The sequence below is a fragment of the Protopterus annectens genome, chromosome 2.part1 (assembly GCF_019279795.1).
Source record: "Protopterus annectens isolate FY-2018-M chromosome 2.part1, PAN1.0, whole genome shotgun sequence".
NCBI classification, from domain to species: Eukaryota; Metazoa; Chordata; order Ceratodontiformes; family Protopteridae; genus Protopterus; species Protopterus annectens.
In genome coordinates, this window is record NC_056729.1 from 627,175,389 (window position 1) to 627,194,158 (window position 18,770).

Genomic DNA, 18,770 nt, shown 5'->3' on the forward strand with positions numbered 1-18,770 from the left:
TAAATTTGCAGGATACATGTCAATATAGCAAGAATCATGTAGTTAGAGTAACAGATGCCATTTATCATGTCAATATGTGATTAGTGTTTATGCTACAACTGTCTTCATTGACATGCCCTCATCTGCTGTACATTATCATGTTTCACCTGTCCCCTTTCCCTGTGTTCATTCTTACAATTCATCTATGTGTCCCTTTTCAATGCACACACTTCTCCTGATTATTTATAATGCAGTCTATGTGCCCTTATTGATAATTTACACAACTGTTATTCAGTATGCCTGACATAGGTTTCTACAATGCACTGTATACACTTTCATGTAATGTGTTGGAATTATATCCATTGCTTTATTATGCTGGCAATCATTGTGGCATTCCATGCAATCTCACAGACATAATTTGCCCATAGGTAAACAGGTGTACATGTCTACTTGTGTCCATGTTGTTTTACATAATTTCCTGGCCAGCAAATTAAACTGCATTCATTTACATTTAAATGTGGTGCGCAACATGCCTATGTAATTAGTGCTGCTGCAATGTAATTAGTGCTGCTGCTCTCCACACAAACTCTGTTTAGGCTTAGCACAAAACCTACATGGATTTTTATTAAATTCTCAGGATTATTTATACTCTAACAATTCCTTGTTTCTGTTAAACTGCAAAACATTTCTTTCTTTCTTTCTATATTTATTGACATTTGATTAGAGGGAAAGTCCAACAGGGTAGAAGCCCATTTTCAGCAGCTGCCCGGGCAGGAAAGCTCCAGATTATTACAAAACATTTTAAGAACAATAATTTAATAATCTTCAAAAATAAAACAAAAACACCTGCAGTTTAAATAATTATAACAAATTAGACATAATAAAAAACATTGGTTAAGAATTGATACAAGGTATATAGCAATGTCTTTTGGTTTCTCCTGTTAGGGGTCGCCACAGCAGATCACCGGTGTGCAGATTGATTGGCAGTGGAGTTTTTATGGTGTCAAATTGCCAGCCCGGTGCCCAACCTTCACAGAAGGCACACGCACCTACCCGCATGTCTTTAAAACTCACTCATTCACACGGAGGACATGCAGACTCCACACAGAAGGTGGGAATCGAACCAGAGAACCTCTTGCTGTGAGGCGACAATGCTAACTGCTGCAGCACAGCGGCCAATTAATTGATACAGAGAATATGACAATCATTTAATAATTTAAAGAAAATTTAGACATTTTGTAAAAAAATTAAAGATAAGTTGGGTTAATACAAATGAGGTTTGGCAACAAATCAAGTTGTCCTGGGACATCTTCAAGAGGGGTTAGATGGCTATATTAGTGGGAGTTAAGTGGGTTGGGGAGGTGAAAGGGTTAAATGGAGGGAGGGATGATTGGGAGGAAATGAGATAAGGGTGGGGAGGGGCTTAAGGCATTTAGACAAGTGTAGCTGGGTAAGTAATCACATTTTGGCGTGAAAAGGAATTGCAATATGAAGTGAGGGAAACAGGCTTATGGTATATCAGTGCATTCCATTCTTTTATTTCCAGGAAATTTTTATTCAAAACAACTGAGGCATAATTCAACAGGACTGTAAGTTGAATTGCCATGTCTATATAACCATTTAAAATCTCAGAGGAGAGCAAAAAAGTAGTTCAGCCTTGCTTTCTTTTTGGTCTTGAAGTATAAATGGATAACAACCGAATTTTGGGGAAATTTGTTTTTTTCTCAAAAATCAAGCAGGCTGAATGCATCTAAAATTTTAAGCAGTCTAATTTCTTTCCTTTATTTATAAAATTGTCAAGTATACAACTGATATATTAAGCTAAAATGATATTATGTTCTATATGCTATAAACAAGGAAACAAAGTAAACTAAAATTATTACATGTAACAGAGATGAAGTACTTTCTTTGAAAATAACTCTGACTTCATTATCTTGAATTTTGTCAGGGACGTTAATGTCTAGAGTAAAAATAATAATACTCTAATTAGTTAGTTGTTTACAGATAATTACAATTAGCTTAAAAGATTTAAAAATGAAAGCTCTGAGTGTTTACTAGCATCTAAATGTATTTCTTGCAAACAGACAATGCAGTCACGTGCTGTAACTTATTCAGGTTATGTCTTCCTATGCAATAATTTATAACATTTACTTCTATAGATGTGATTAACACATGTATTCCTTAAGCTGAATTTGTACTTGCAGCAGGAGGAATTCTCTAACACACAAAATATACACACAAATAAAGAAAAAAACTTATGATACATAACATAGCAAATAAGAGCAGCAGAAAGAGAAGGCATTAGTTATTACAGATTCCCCTAGACTGAGGCTCATGAAGTACTTCTGTGCTATACATTCAATACTTTATATTTTGTTTTGACCTCTTTGGCAGCAGAAATAAAAGTCAGGTCTTTATAACTCACTTTTAATGTAGAAAACACAACATTTGAGTTAATGCACTATTGCTATATTTTTTACCACTGATTAAATGCTTTCCTCCTTGATATATCAGAAGAAGGCAAATCCAGAAAAACTGAGAAGAGCTTGATTTAAAAGAACCCTGAGATTTTTTCATGGCATCTGATTAGTAAGGATCTTCTCATAAGATGAAAGTAAATGAATATCAATGACTGTTAATACAAAAAAGTTGTGAGAACTGTCTATTTGTTGTATTTACTTTTATGTTAGATAGTCAGGCATATTTGTTACCTTGGTCAACTCCAAAAGATAGTTAGAGACAGAGAATCATTCTCTTTCGGCTTTTCCCATTAGGGGTCGCCACAGCGGATCATCTCTTTCCATTTCTTCCTATCCTCTGCATCTTGCTCTGTCACACCAACCGCCTGCATGTCCTCTCTCACCACGTCCATAAACCTTATCTTAGGCCTTCCTCTATTCCTCTTACCTGGCAGCTCCATCCTTAGCATCTTTTTCCCAATATACCCATCATCCCTCCTCAGCACATGTCCAAACCAACGCAGTCTCGTCTCTCTTGCTTTGTCTCCAAACTGTCCAACATGAGCTGACCCTCTAATATACTGATTCCTAATCCTATCCATCCTAGTCACACCGATTGCAAATCTTAACATCTTTAACTCTGCCACATCCAGCTCTGACTCCTGCCTTTTGTCAATGCTACTGTCTCCAACCCATATAACATAGCTGGTCTCACTACCCTCTTGTAGACCTTCCCTTTCACTCTTACTGGTACCCGTCTGTCACAAATCACTCCTGACACTCTTCTCCACCCATTCCACCCTGCCTGTACTCTCTTCTTCACCTCTCTTCCACATTCACCATTACTCTGAACTGTTGATCCCAAGTATAAACTCGTCCACCTTTACCAACTCTACTCCCTGCATCCTCACCATTCCTCTACCCTCCCTCTCATTTACACACATATATTCTGTCTTAGCCCTGCTGACCTTCATTCCTCTGCTCTCTAGAGCATATCTCCACCTCTCCAGAGTCTCCTCAGCCTGATTCCTACTCTCACTACAGATCACAATGTCATCTGCAAACATCATAGTCCACGGGGCCTCCTGTCTGATCTCATCTGTCAACCTGTCCATCACCACTGCAAATAAGAAAGGACTCAGAGCTGATCCTTGATGTAATCCCACCTCCACCTTAAATGGATTTGTCACTCCCACTGCAGTCCTCACCACTGTCATGCTACCCTCGTACATATCCTTTACCACTCTTACGTACTTCTCTGCCACTCCCGACTTCCTCATACAATACCACAACTCTTCTCTAGGCACCCTGTCATATGCTTTCTCCAAGTCTACAAAGACACAATGCAACTCCTTCTGACCTTCTCTGTATTTCTCCAACAACACTCTCAGAGCAAACACTGCATCTGTAGTGCTCTTTCCTGGCATGAAACCATACTGCTGTTCACTAATCATCACCTCCCTTCTTAACCTTGCTTCCACTACTCTTTCCCATAACTTCAAGCTGTGACTAATCAGTTTTATCCCTCTGTAGTTACTGCAGCTCTGCACATCACCCTTATTCTTAAAGATAGGTACTAAAACACTTTTTCTCCACTCCTCAGGCATCCTCTGACTTTCCAAAATTTCATTAAACAATCTAGTTAGAAATTCCACTGCCATTTCTCCTAAGCACCTCCATGCTTCCATTGGTATGTCATCTGGGCCAACAGCCTTTCCATTCTTCATCCTCTTCATAACTGCCCTTACTTCTTCCTTGCTAATCTGTTTCACTTCCTGATTCACTATCCCCACATCATCCAACCTTCTCTCTCTCTCATTCTCTTCATTCATCAGCCTCTCAAAATACTCTTTCCATCTACTCAACACACTCTCCTCTCTTGTGAGTACCTTTCCCTCACTATCCTTTATCACCCTTAATTGCTGCACATCATTCCCAGCTCTGTCCCTCTGTCTAGCTAATCGGTACAGGTCCTTTTCTCCCTCTTTAGTGTCCAATCTCTCGTACAACTCTCCATATGCCTTATCCTTAGCTTTCGCCACCTCTCTCTTTGCCATGCGCCACATCTCCTTATACTCATGTCTACTTTCTTCATCTCTTTGACAATCCCACTTCTTCTTCGCCAGCCTCTTCCTCTGTATACTCTCCTGTACTTCCTCATTCAACTACCAGGTCTCCTTGTCCTCCTTCCTCTGTCCAGATGTCACACCAAGCACCTAATGATTAATCAATACCCAGAAGTTTTTCTAAAAGTTTTGGAATACCATTTTCTTATTTATCCTTATTTCATGGGCCTCAAAATCCAGTTATTTGACTTTGCAGCTCTGAAATTTGCAAACAGTGTTATTGCTCTGATGCAATAACTGACTAACATGTTGAATATTTTCAGCTGTTTCCAGTTGATTAGCTTATATAGCATACATCTCCTGAATTTGAATGGCTTAAGATTAAGAAATTGCTTTCAAATTCTGAAGTTTCTTTCTCATTTAATGGATTGTTCATGCTGTCAAATGTAATCAGTCCAGCTTGGTAAAAAGTGACTGACATTCTAGTTTCATAGTTGCTGTAGGAGGCATTATTAGACTCAGTTAATTATGTTACTAGGTTAATAGCGGTATAATTACATCCAACAAAGCCATTGTTGCAGTGCTAGAGAATGCTGCCACTACAAAATCATCCCCTTGCAACCCATTTTGTGTTGTACAACAAATACAAATTCCTGTATTCAAATATTGAGATGAGTCTGTATCCACCGTAGTCACATTGTTTACTTAATTTATCTGCACCTCCATAGCCTCAAGGCTTGAAGAGAGTTTACATGTGAACTGTAGCTGGGTTGAATTACTTCAGACAGTATCTTTATTAACACTAGTTACAGTCCCTTCTACAGTCTATGTAGCTGAAGTGGACCTGCTAGGCATTTTGGGAGCAACAAACTGCACAATGCTCTCTTGAAACAAATTTGGCTTTGCAGTAACTAGAGCCAGATTGTCAACTGGGTTCATACTGGTTAGTGAAAGCCTTGCACTGGTTTGTTCTGAAAGACTAACTTGGGCTGGACTTTGAAACTCCATTTTTTCTTGGTTTACTTGTTCATAGTGTAAGCAGCTTTTTACACAACATAATCAGAAAGCACATATTAACAAAAGTTGTTTTAAAGATGGGCATGGTGTGGAGAGCACTGAGATATCCAGATGTTGGAATGATTCTACTGCTTCTAGTGCACCATCTCCATCCCATGGGTGATCTCTCAAGTCTGTTCCATGAGAATATTTACACATGTGAGTGCTGCAGTTATAAGCCTTGTTATGCTTATGTGTGATCTGTGAATCAAGCATCATACGATAATTTGTAAACCTACAGTGTGTGTGTGTTTGTGTGTGTGTGTGTGTGTGTTTGTGTATGTGTGGGTGTATGTGTGTCTGCGTTCTCGTGTGTGTTTGTGTTTGTGTATGTGTGGGTGTATGTGTGTCTGCGTTCTTGCACTTGTGTGTGTGTGTGTGTGTGTGTGTGTGTGTGTGTGTGTGTGTGTGTGTGTGTGTATGTGTGGGTGTGTGAGAGAGAGAGACTACACATGTAACGAGTATATTCTAATATCTGCCAGAAAGTTAAAGTAGTATGCACTGATTTTGACACAAAGATTGCTTCATTAAAGAGGTTATTGTTGTTATTATTATTAACATTTGTTAATCAGGAAAGTCCACTGGGTCAGAGACCCATTTTCAGTGGAGGCCCGGGGAAAAAAGCTCCACAAGCATTATAGAGAATGACAATGTTTAAAATACAGCTTAAAGTATAACACGTATAACAGGTAGAAAACATATTACAATTTACATTTCTTGAGATTTACATTAAACTGAACTAGAAAAATCCTTACAATAGCTTATAAAGTTACATCAATAGAAAAAGAATGGACTAAGAAATAAATACTATCAGATAAGAATTATAGTATCCTGTATAGTAGTACAGTAGATTAATGTGAAGACTGGGTTTTGCAAAGTTTTGTCATCTTTGTATTTGGTACAAAGTACCGTTTTAGGTGGTTTGCTCCTGAGGCAGGTGCAGGATGGATTGATTAGATAATGTATTTTTAGAGCTACTTTAAAAAGTTTTATGTGGTCAATTTGGGTTATTTCAGATAAAAGGTTATTCCATAGTCTGGCTATAGTATAGGAGAACAGACATCATCCTGCTCTTTTGTTGGGTTCAGTTACAATTAGCATCAGAAAAAGGAAGATCTTAATGTTTTTTGGGGGGTGTATGTTTATAGGATAAAATCTGCTATATGCTAGATGAACCAAGAAAACAGTAAGAAGGGGAAATGGAGAGCTATTGCCCTCTCTTTTCTCACTCCTCTGCTGCAAGGGTGGAGACATTTGTCTTGGCGCGATACATTCTGCTAATGCTTCCTGATGGAAACTAGAGAACCTAATGAGAAGTACCTACTTTTAAAGTGGGCATGGTCTTCTACTTGCTTATGCCACTTGCTAAGCTCATTGCATGTCTATCTGTCAAGCATCACTGGGCAAGCTTAGAGAAATATAAAGTGTAGGAATAAAATGCCCTCTGAAGACTGCTTGGTAGATGGCCCTACCATGACTTCACTCTGGAATAAAAGTACCACAGATGGGAGGCATAGATGGCTGAAGAAAATGAAGGAGCGAAAACAAACAAAAAAGGACATATTTTTGGTGTGTGTGTGTGTGTGTGTGTGTGTGTGTGTGTGTGTGTGTGTGTGTATTTATATGCAGATGCAAAGTCTTAATGCATAATGTGCTCAAGCTGTGTGTATAAATCTAAGTTTACAAATGTTAAAAAATATTTTGTGTTAATTCTTGTGTCAGGTACTCTATTAATGTTTCATCAGTGGCACCACAAAGTACCACAGTTCCTTTAAGTTACATCATGGAAATCCCAATGAATAATATGCAACTATTCTTAAAACAGATTGATGTTATTGTTTCCAGAAAATAACTAGCATGCTAACAATTTTTCCCTTGATACAAATAAATACATGCATTTAAATTTAACTCCTTAAAATACCTCTTGGATAATAGCACCAAGGAGGTGTTGCAGCAGTTGAACTTCTCCAACAACATCCAGCAGCTTGGCAAGCATCTATGGTCAGCCCATAAAAATGACCACACTCTCTTCTTAGGAGCTCTTCTCCATCACAGGAGAAACCTACAAAAAATATAAAAAATAAAGAAAATGAATGGATCAGCCAGTTGGCTATACTGATATAAATATGATGCATGTTATTCTTTTTTAATCTTATAAAGATGAATAAGAACTATCCAAACTCAGTCTCATTTGGTCTGGAAGTTAGAACAAAGTTTAAAGGATTTTGATGTTAACAAGCTACTTCCTGTTGTCTAGGATTTGATCCCCTCAGCATCTATTTGCCTACTCTGTGAGTTTCAGCATGTCACTTGACTAGTTAGTGCTTCCAGTCTGAGTCTTAAAAAGGCAACTACAAATAAGAACATTAAACAAAATTATTTAACATCCTTTCCCCATTTTTTGCACACAGGATCAAGGTGTCACAGTTGCAGTGACCATCATTTAGATCCAAGGTTCACAGTAAATTGTAATTAAATATTTATTTCCTCAGATATAATTAAGGGCAACAGACAAATGTACAAAACAGAAAAATAAACACGAACAATAAAATGAATATCAAAATGCACTGAAGCATGATAATTTAACAAATAATTTTAGGGTCATGATGATGCCAATAAATTCTTCTTCTTAAATTTCTCATATAACTTCCCCAGTTTATGCTAGTATTTGTATTTAAAAATGTTTTGAACAGTTTCTATAGTGGTAAACTGGACTAATACTACATACACGTATTTCTAGAGTAGGAAAAAGCTTACTGTATCTTTTTCTTATAAATTTTCTTGTGACTGGTAATTAAGTAAGGACCTTATATTAGATTTGAAGTAAGTGGGCATGAGACCATTAAAAAAAAATATGGATTTTAATAATATCGTGTCCATACATGTTTTTTAGGTAATTTTTGCCCAGTTCATGTTACTATCAAGCCCCCTCCTGTCAGAGCTATCCCATCCATCCATCCTCCATTCTAAAGATATTACCAGTGCAGTATGGAGAAGCTCCATCAGGAGAACCTATCATTCAAGCAGACACCAGTGTCCTTTATGCCTCTGTTACCATTTCATTATCCAGTTGTCTACTGTTGTAAATAGAAGCCTCTTATCTCCAGGCTAATCCAGCATCCCCTCCAGTCCAAGGTCATATACAATCCCTATGTGGTCTCTGAATGCAGAACTACTCAACTTTAACCCCACTAATCATCAGCTCACATCATGCTGAATGGAGGCTAAGGAAGCAATCCAATATAGACCTAGCCCATCCCATGTGGAAACATCAGCACCTACATAACCAGAGGACTTTCCTAAGGCCATCTACAGTATCTGGGCATGCATACCCTTTCATATTTACTAACAAAAGCTGCCATTTGTGAAGCTGCACCCCACATTTTTCTCAGTAATGTCATGTGAAGTTTTTGCAGGCTTCTACTTTGGGTGCCACACTGGAAAGCAAGAACTGCATGACACCCTCTGAACAGGATGGGTGAGCCAAAAACCATTTACTTCTATCCTGACGATCAGGCTTCTCCATTGACAGAACTGCAAGTCAGGAACATTCATGGCCCATAAACATCAACCAGATGTTTGTCTGTCACATCAGAATCATAAAGCATATATTAGCAATCCAGTTTTACATTACTGTGAAATCTCCAGCAAATGGAAATGTTTTTATTAAACATTCTACATAATCTATGTGTGTATAAAAAGCTCTATAAATAAACCTCCATGCAAATAATTTTCAAAAAAGAGCAGAAGTAATCCAAGCAGAAGAGTTCAAAATGATAGACCTTTCATCAGAATTCAAGCAAGAATTATTAGCATTTTATGAAAGATTCTAGATCTGATATCTACAACATTTTTGTAATATACTGACAATATTGTGACTGATTTTTTTTTTCAAAATTATAACTAAAATTATAAAAAATTAGAATATCTTTTTAACAGAAGTTGGTTCCTTCTGCAACCTGTCAGATATAAAAATGGTCAAATGCTAAATTTTTGACAATCACCTTTTTGAGTATTAAATGCTTGTATATCAGCTAAGGATAACAATTTACTAAATTCCAGATAATTATGCCAGTAATATATGCTTTATTCTTTGGATTCAGAAAGTTGTGGTATAATGTGAAATATTTATCTTAGAAGGGTACTGCATTATATCAAACATTTCTGATTCTCAGAGAGCTATTTCCTATACAGGGTATCTCAGAATGGAGTCTGGTGTTTTGGGGTAAGCTGTAAATTAATCACGCAGCCTGGGGGAGTGGCTAATGCTAATTATACATGTGATCTCCCCTCTAAATGTTCATGGGGCCTGAATAACTCCACATTCTTCAGCAAAATTTTGCACAGTAGGAAAGAGAATGTTGTGAAGATAATGCAATTCACCCATGCATTCCTGTAGGACTAGACAAAGTGCATATAAATCCATCAAAGCCATAGGGATTGGGGTGTCAGAATATGTATGTGTGTAGATGTGTGAACATGCATATGTAGGCGTGTGTGCTTGTGTTTGCATGCAGTTGTGCATATGTCTGTTTGGGTGGGCATGCTAAGGGGTCAGGTAGGAGAATTATGAATCTAAATGTATGTGTGAGTGAGTATGTTTGTGTGTGTGTGTGTGTGTGTGTGTGTGTGTGTGTGTGTGTGTGTGTGTGTCTCTGTCTGTCTAGATAGTCAAAGTTCAGAAAGTAGGTAGGGGATGCTGAGACTGTATGAATGTATGTTTATCTGTATGTATGCACGTGTGTGTGTGTGTGTGTGTGTGTGTGTGTGTGTGTGTGTGTGTGTGTGTGTGTGTGTGTGTGTATTATCTGTGTGCCTGTGTGCTTGTATGCTAATGTGAGCAGGTACCTTGGTTAATACGATGCATGGGTTGCTAAGGAGAGGACTAGTGCTGTGAGGTCTAACAATGCAGTAATTGATTCAAAGACACAGCGTTGAGCTGTTAATGACATGTTTCCAATTTCTTTCTTCTTTATCTTGTCTCTGAATTGGAGTCTCTGTCAGTCATATATCACTCTTGCTGTCTTTTATTCTCATTTATTACATTCATAAATCTTAACATATTAACTAAAAATATATATTTCTTAGGGGATTTTAAAAAAAAGTTTTATTTTTTTAAATATATTAAGTATATCTATATATATCTATCTATACACACACACACACACACACACACACACACACACACACACACACACACACACACACACACACACGTATCTGTATATATATATATATATATATATATATATATATATATATATGTATGGGTCTACTTCAGACCATTGAAACCCCAGATCTTCGAGTCACACATCATCAAGATGAATTCAGTAAAACCGCAAAGCATTGAAAACTGTAAACATTGAACCAGCAGCCCTGGACTATAAAACAAAAGTACACAAACTCCACCTACATCATACCCACCACCCAAAACACTGTTAACCTACAGTATCCTATCCTACATTTTTGCAGGGGGACTGTGCCCCCAGCACCTCCCCACACCCCCTGCAAATTAAATATGACAACTCTGAGACTGCACTACATTGTAGACAAGGGTAAACACCCACAACACACCCATATCTACCAGTGAGGTATGCATGTACAGCATCTCCATTCTGTTTAATAGATAGTGGAGAAACAAGAAGTACCTTCAGTTTGATGAAGTTGGTTGTTGATACTATGCCGTTTCGTTCTATTCATCTTGATGATGTGTTATTCGACGATCTGGAGTTTTGATGGTCTGAAGTAGACTCATATATCTATATATATATATATATATATATATATATATATATATATATATATATATATATATATGTATATATGTATATATATATATATATATATATATATATATATGTGTGTATATATATATATATATATATATATATATATATATATCTACTTCTAGTACTCAAATGGCCATATTTGGACCAAAAATCGTGAAAATGAAATACCTGAATGGCAAAAAATTCTCAGACCAAATAAACACTTGTCTAAACTTCAACAAGGCACACACCAGAGTAAATAAAACCCACATTGGTGGGGGGTTATGCCCACACCCCCCCCTAATTATATATACCAACTCCAGGACTGCACTACAGTGTAGAAAAGGGCATGTTGGGCAAGTGTTTACTTGTCCTGAGAAAAAATTGCCATTCAGGTATTTTATTTTTCTGATTTTTATCTCACGAAAATAAAATTTGATATGTCTATTCAAGTAATAGAAGGAGATCCATGTATATCTATATATATATATATATATATATATATATATATATATATATATATATATATATATATAGATGTATCAAACCTCTTGTTGAACAATGTATTGAATATTGTTAAATTATAATTTTAATATTAATCACATTTTTCTGAGCCATTACTTTTCAATTTATTTTTGCATAAGGATAAGTGTAAGTGCTTTTTTTGCAGTCATGTGATCAATTACCGTAATTCATTATTACCTTAAATATAAATGCCAAGGTGTAAGCTTCAATATCAAGAAATGTATTTCAAATTTCTCTCACTTTTTAATGTATTTTTTAGTAGAAATTTCTGACTTGTGGAAAGAGAAGGCAACAAATTAAAACAACTTCCTTCATTTGGATGATATAAATTCTACTGGAAATAACAAGATTGTATGAACAATTTAATAAGTCAAAGTCAAAGTAAACTTTATTGTCATTTAGAACTACACACTTGTAGCCTAAATGACATTTCATGCATCAGCTCAATTCTTGAGAATACAAAGGAAAGTGAAACAACACACACAAGTAGAGAAATAAACATAACTAACAAATACAATATTAGTCCCAATACATGCAAGAAAGAGCAGAGACATTTACCAGCACTCCTATGAAAAGAATACCTTCCCTGAGTTAAATTAACTACCCTGTCTAAAGTAAAACAAAACACACTACAGATTGAAATGCCTAAGTTATTTGTGTAATATGCACTTGAGTGAGTTAAATAATGCTGACTATGGATATAATAAATAAATATTGCACTGACATGGAATATATGTAAGTATATATTGCACTAATAAAAAAATGACTTATTATATATCTGTAACCCTTGGAGCAGTGCCAGTGTTCAGAAGTCTAATCACTGTAGGGTAGAAACTGTTACTGAATCTTGTAATCCTGCAGCGGATGCTGCGATATCTCAAACCCGATGTCAGATGCTTAAGCAGTCCATGTGCAGGATGCATGTTGTCCTGTATTATTTTGGTGGCCTTTTGGGTGCTTCTTGCAGAATAAAGATGTATCAATGAAAGTCAGGAACCTGTTTCTTTCTCTGCAACCCTCACCACTCTTTATAGTGTCTTCCTTTCTGTAACTGTGCAGCTTCGAAACCACACTGTGAAGCTGCAGTTGAGGATGATCTTTATTGCATCTCTGTTGAAGGTGGAGAGAATATGAGATAGAAGCTTAGCTTATTTCAGCCTTCTTAAAAAGTGGAGGTGTTAGTGTACTTTCTTGACCAGTTGGCTGAAGTTTCCTGACCACGAGAGATCCTCTGATATGTGTACAGCCGGGACTTTTGTACTCTTAACCCTCTCTACACTCTCACCATTGATCCTGAGCACTGGGTGGTTTATTCTTCTTTTCCTGAAGTTGATGATAATCTCTTTGGTATTGTTTACATTTAAATCACAGTAATAAGTGGAATATGAGTATCATTTTAATTAACCAAAGATTTTTTGTTTTTCACCAGCTTGTTTCCTACTCTTGGATTTACTTTGATGCGTCTGTGGCCAGTTTTGAATCCTGAGGGCATTCTGGGGTCTTGGCTTTCACTTTTTCAGTCCTGGGGCAAGTTACTTTTAGATGCCCTACCCACTCCCTACCTCCTGCAATCATTGATTCATCTGAGGGCAACTCACCTCACTGGACCATAGCTCCCTTGAGGGATCATTATCAATGAATACCTTCCCCATGGGATGGGCATGTCTGTCCCTCCCTGACACTCTGTTAGTCACCCGAGCTGCTAATCACACCAGGCTGGATTGGGCTTAGTTAGGGCTTTATACTTCTATGCTGCTGGAGTGGTGAAATGTGAAAGTAATTCTGATGAATTAGCAATAATTTATTTAACTCAGTTTAGGATACTAATCTAAGTTATATAAATAAGTGCCTATATTAGTCAAATTAGCTAAGTCAATGCAAATTTGTTTCTTGCATTTCCAATTATGTTTATATTTATCCAAGGTTAAATCACCACTTTTATGTCAAATTTGTAAAGATTTAGTTTTAGTAGTATTGTATTTTAAGCTAGTTAATATACCAATCACACATAATTTATGTGGACAATATACTTATTAATATATTAGACATTGTTAAAGGACTGTCCCCTGTAAATAATAAAGCTTTGGTTTCCACCATAATATCATTTATGTAGCCTGTAATAGAGTAATTATGTTTAAAAGAATTAGCTAATTGCTATCAAGCTAAAACAAAAATATTGGGGATAATGAACTCTTATTTGGGGTGGGCACAGTGGCACAGTAGACAGCATTATTGCCTCACTGCAAGAGATTCTCTGGTTTGATTCACAGCTGGGGTTCCTTCTGTGTAGAGTCTGCATGTCCCCCTGTACCTGTATGAGTTTCCTTCAGCTGCTCCAGGTTCCTTCCACATTTTAAAGACATGTAGTAGGTGGATTGGACACTCTTAATTGGCCTTAGTGGTGAGTGTGCTTGTGAGTGTGTGGCAAGGAAGAACAAGAGCAGCAGCAGGGATAGCCAGCTAATGGTGTGAACCTTCACTAGGTGATTGTCACTGCTGAAGTGATACCCCAACTTTAATGGATCAAAAGATCTGTTTCTGCTTATTTTTACCTGCCTCACCTTATCATGTTTTGTGACAGTGTTAAGTAACTTTACTGCATTTCTGCCGGTTTTTACATTGCAATTTACCAGATCATCTGTTTCAAATTGTATTTTACTGTTACAGGCTACAGAATTAGGTGTACTGGCCATTTAGAGCCTTATAAGTGTGTTTTATTCCTGCATTTGCTGCCTCCCTATTTCTGAAAAAAACAATAAAAAAAATCTACTACAAAATTCTATCTGCCTCCTTGTTTCCCGCTTTTCTTTAAACCAGTATAGTCCAGATCTTAGATTTGCTGATTTTAAGACTGTATATTGTGTTGTGAGTGGACCAGACCTTCCAGAGATAGAAGGAAGTCTTGCAGCCTATCAGTGGCAGTGGTAAGCTCGGAACAGCCTATCTATCGCTAGGGGAGTGGCTTCCAGCACTAGTTTGTTGTACTATTGGCCGTTTTGGGCTGCTTCTATCCCTTTTAACTTCCTGCTTTAAAACCTGTGCTTGCCAGAGTATGCGCTTGTATTTACCTCGGCGGATCTTCTTGGGGCGTCCAGCAGAGAATTACAGCAGCAGAAAGGCGAGAGAGAGACTTTAATTGATCAAAAGAGCTGTTTCTGCTTATTTTTACCTGCCGCACCTTATCATAAGTGTTTTGTGACTGTGTTAAATTACTTTACTGCATTTCTGCCAGTTTTTACATTGCACTTTAACAGATCATCTGTTTTAAATTGTATTTTACTGTTACAGGCTACACACTCAAGTGCACTAGCTGTTTAGAGCCTAATAAGTGTGTTTTAATCCTGCATTTGCTGCCTCCCTATTTCTGAAAAAAAAAAAATACTACAAAATCCTATCTGCCTCCTTGTTTCCCACCTTTCTTTAAACCAGTATACTTCAGATCTCAGATTTGCTGATTTTAGGACGGTGTATTGTGTTGTGATTGTACCAGACCTTCCAGAGATAGAAGGAAGTCTTGCAGCATATTAGTGGCAGTGGTAAGCTCTGAACAGCCTATCTATCACTAGGGGAGTGGTTTCCAGCTCTAGTTTGTTGTACTATTGGCCATTTTGAGCTGCTTCTATCCCTTTCAACTTCCTGCTTTAAAACCTGTGTTGCCCTGGTTTGCCCTTGTATGTATAGGTTCATAGGTTCATAGGTTCATACTAGGCTATCTGCCCTAGGGCATTTACAAGCCTAGCCAGAGTTTTTTGGCTTACGCTCCCTTTGAATTGAGTTTATTGTGCCCTTTTTAAGGTTAGATTACTGTGCCTCTGTCCAGCAGTGACACAGAAATAATCCCAGGGGTAAACCTACGATCACCCATCCACTAGTCAAGATTCCTCTTGAAGATGGTCAGTGAGGGGCTCTGCATAACATGGACTGGGATTCTATTCCAGAGTGAGGGGAGCCTCTGCGTTATCAATCTGTCCCTCCAGAATGTCCTGTTTATTTCTGTGCTGAGGTTTAAGTCCCTCGAGCATGTAGCTCTAAGGAATTTGGATTTACTGAGGTGAAGCATGTCCATTAATTCCGGGTTGGACATAGCTTTATACGTCAGGCATAGGTTGCCTCTAAGTAGGCGGTATGCAACTGAGTAGAGCTGGAGTTTCTTTAACCGAGCAGCATATGGCATCTATTTGAGTCCCTTAATCCTCTTTGTGAGGTACTTTTGGGGTCTTTCAAGTTGCTGCAGGTGTCGGGTTAGGTACATCCCAAATGGGGCATTGTATTCTATTATGGGCCTGATGAGGGATGAATAAAGGGGTATGATGACCTCCCTTGATCTAGATGTGAATCCTTTCATGATAAGGTGGGCAATATAGAAGGTCCTTCTAACCACTTTGGCAATGTGGTTGTAAAAGGAGAGATTACTATCAACTTGGGTACCCAGATCCCTAATTACTTTTTCTGTACTTAATGGATTACCACCTATGTGGTAATTTGTGGGCACTTTGTTTTTGCCAAAGGGTATGACTATATACTTTTTAGTGTTTAGCTTCAGGCCATGGCTCTGGCACTAGTTATCCGTATCTGTGAGACCCTTTTGGAGGATGCTTGTATCAGCTGGAGAGTCAATTATGGCGCCCAGTTTGCAGTCATCTGCAAACTTGGTCAGCCACAGTCCTCCCGTGTTAGCCTGTACCTCAGAGAAATATATACCGAACAAGAGAGGTACCAGGACTGAGCCCTGTGGGACGCCACTTGTAACTGGTTTCGAGTCTGACATGACTCCAGCAATCCTGACCATGTGAGTTCTGTCTTTGAGCCAGTTTGCAACCCATCTTGTGATGTAGGGGTTTATATTTAAGCTGGAGAGCTTATCTATGATGCCCGAGTGGGGTATTGTGTCAAAGGCTTTTGCGAGGTCAAGGTAGGCTGTGTGGACTAACTTCCCCTTCATCTATGGCCTTGGTGACTGTTTCAAAGAAATCAACCAGGTTTAAGAGGCAGGATCTGCCCTTGACAAAGCTGAATTGGGTAGGATCCAGTATCTGTAGGTCCCCAATGTCATTGTTAATGAGTTCCATGATGATCCTCTCCATAGCTTTGCAGACCAGGCTAGTCAGGCTTATGGGGCGATAGTTTCCAGGGTCCGTAGAGGCACCACCTTTGTGGAGTGGGACCACTGTTGCTGTACGCCATTCTTTGGGTACATATCCTGTAGTAAGGCCGAGGCTGAACAGCAGCTTTACGTGAGGGTTTAGTTCTTCTTGTAGTTCATGTAGGACACAACCCGGGACACCATCTGGTCCCATTGATGCTGTGTTTTTTGCTTTGGAGAGGGCGGCTTTCACCTGAGCATCTGAGATTTTGGGGGGCAGCACTCTGCTGGGATAGTTATTTGCCCTTTTAGGGGGGGGGGGAGAAGTTTGCACTGAACCTGTCTGCCAGGATGTTAACAATATCTGTGGGTTCAGTGTATTTTTTGTCATTTTGGATTAACTCTGTGCATATCTGGGAGTTGCCTCCCAAGTTCCAACATAACTAACGAAAGCCTTGTGATTATCTTTAGTATCCTGTGCTATTTTTTTCTCGAAGCTGGCCTTGGAGGATTTTATGTGGGAACGTAGTTTTTTTGCTAGTACTGATCAGAGATGCCTTCCCTTTTTGGGACTTTGCTGTATCATGTAGTAGCTTCTTCCTTCTGTTGTACAGTCTATTTATGGCTGGAGTCCACCAGACTGGATGCCTGCCTTTGGAAGATTGGGTCTTGGTTTTGTTTGGGATAGCATGATCCATGCATTCCTGGAGGTATCCATAGAATGTGTTTATAAAGGATTCTGCTGTTTTGGCCGTAGTTTCCATTGGTCCGAGGGCCTTGAAGGATTCCACCTTGGTTTTGAGAAGTGTGAAGTTCACTTTTGAGAAGTTTTTCACTGTGGTTTTCTGGGCTGGGGGTGGGATCGGGATGTGGATATCCAGTGAGATTAGTTTGTGGTCCGATCTTACCAATGAGGGGTATACCTCTGGTATGGAGCATAGAGTCCCCATGTTGGTGATGACCAGGTCCAGTATGTGTTCCCCTCTTGTGGGGGTAGTGACTAGTTGTTCCATAGTATTTGAGTTTATAAATTCTAGGAAACTTTGGGCTAGGGTGTTGGGGCTTGAGTAATGCTCCCAATCTATGTTTGGGTAATTGAAGTCACCCAATATAATGGTGTTTGGAGAGATCTTCATATTCTCCAGTGTTCTCAGGAAAGCCAAGTGGGATTCCTGATTTTGAGATTGTGGTCTGTAACATGCTACAAACTGAAGCACAGTTTTGCCCACTGTTAGTTGCACATGGATGGTTTCCGATGCTTCGTGCAACGCCACTAACCTGGAGGTGTGGGTAACTTTGATGAATATGGATACTCCTCCTCCTTTTGTGGTTCGGTCCGAGTTTTGGGGCCGAAAAGCATGATATGAGGTATTGCTGGGGTACTCTCTGGAGCCTTGAACCAGGTTTCCGTCACTGCACATATATCGATATTCTCCATACTGTGGAGGGTTTCGAGTGCATGCATCTTGAGGTTTAGACTTCTGGCGTTGAGCAGCATTACTCTTAGTTTCTTATTCCTTGCGTTGACTATGGAGGTGGGTTTGTCTTTTGAGCCTTGCCTAAAAAAGGCACTATGAGGGTGGCAAGAGCCTTTGCCAATATCCGAAAGCCCAGGGGTGACAGGTGCAAGCCATCCCTAGAGAAGCAACGTGGCTTGTTGAGCATTTCATCCCAGGCTGACAGACACTGGATCCCATTTGAATGACATCAAAATTTTAGCCAATTGTTAAAATTGATCATTTTGTCTTTATACTGTGGCATCATTCTAGGTGAGGGTAAGATGCTGCTAAAGGTCAGGGCCATACCGGCCTGGGCTACATGATCAGAGAGCTCC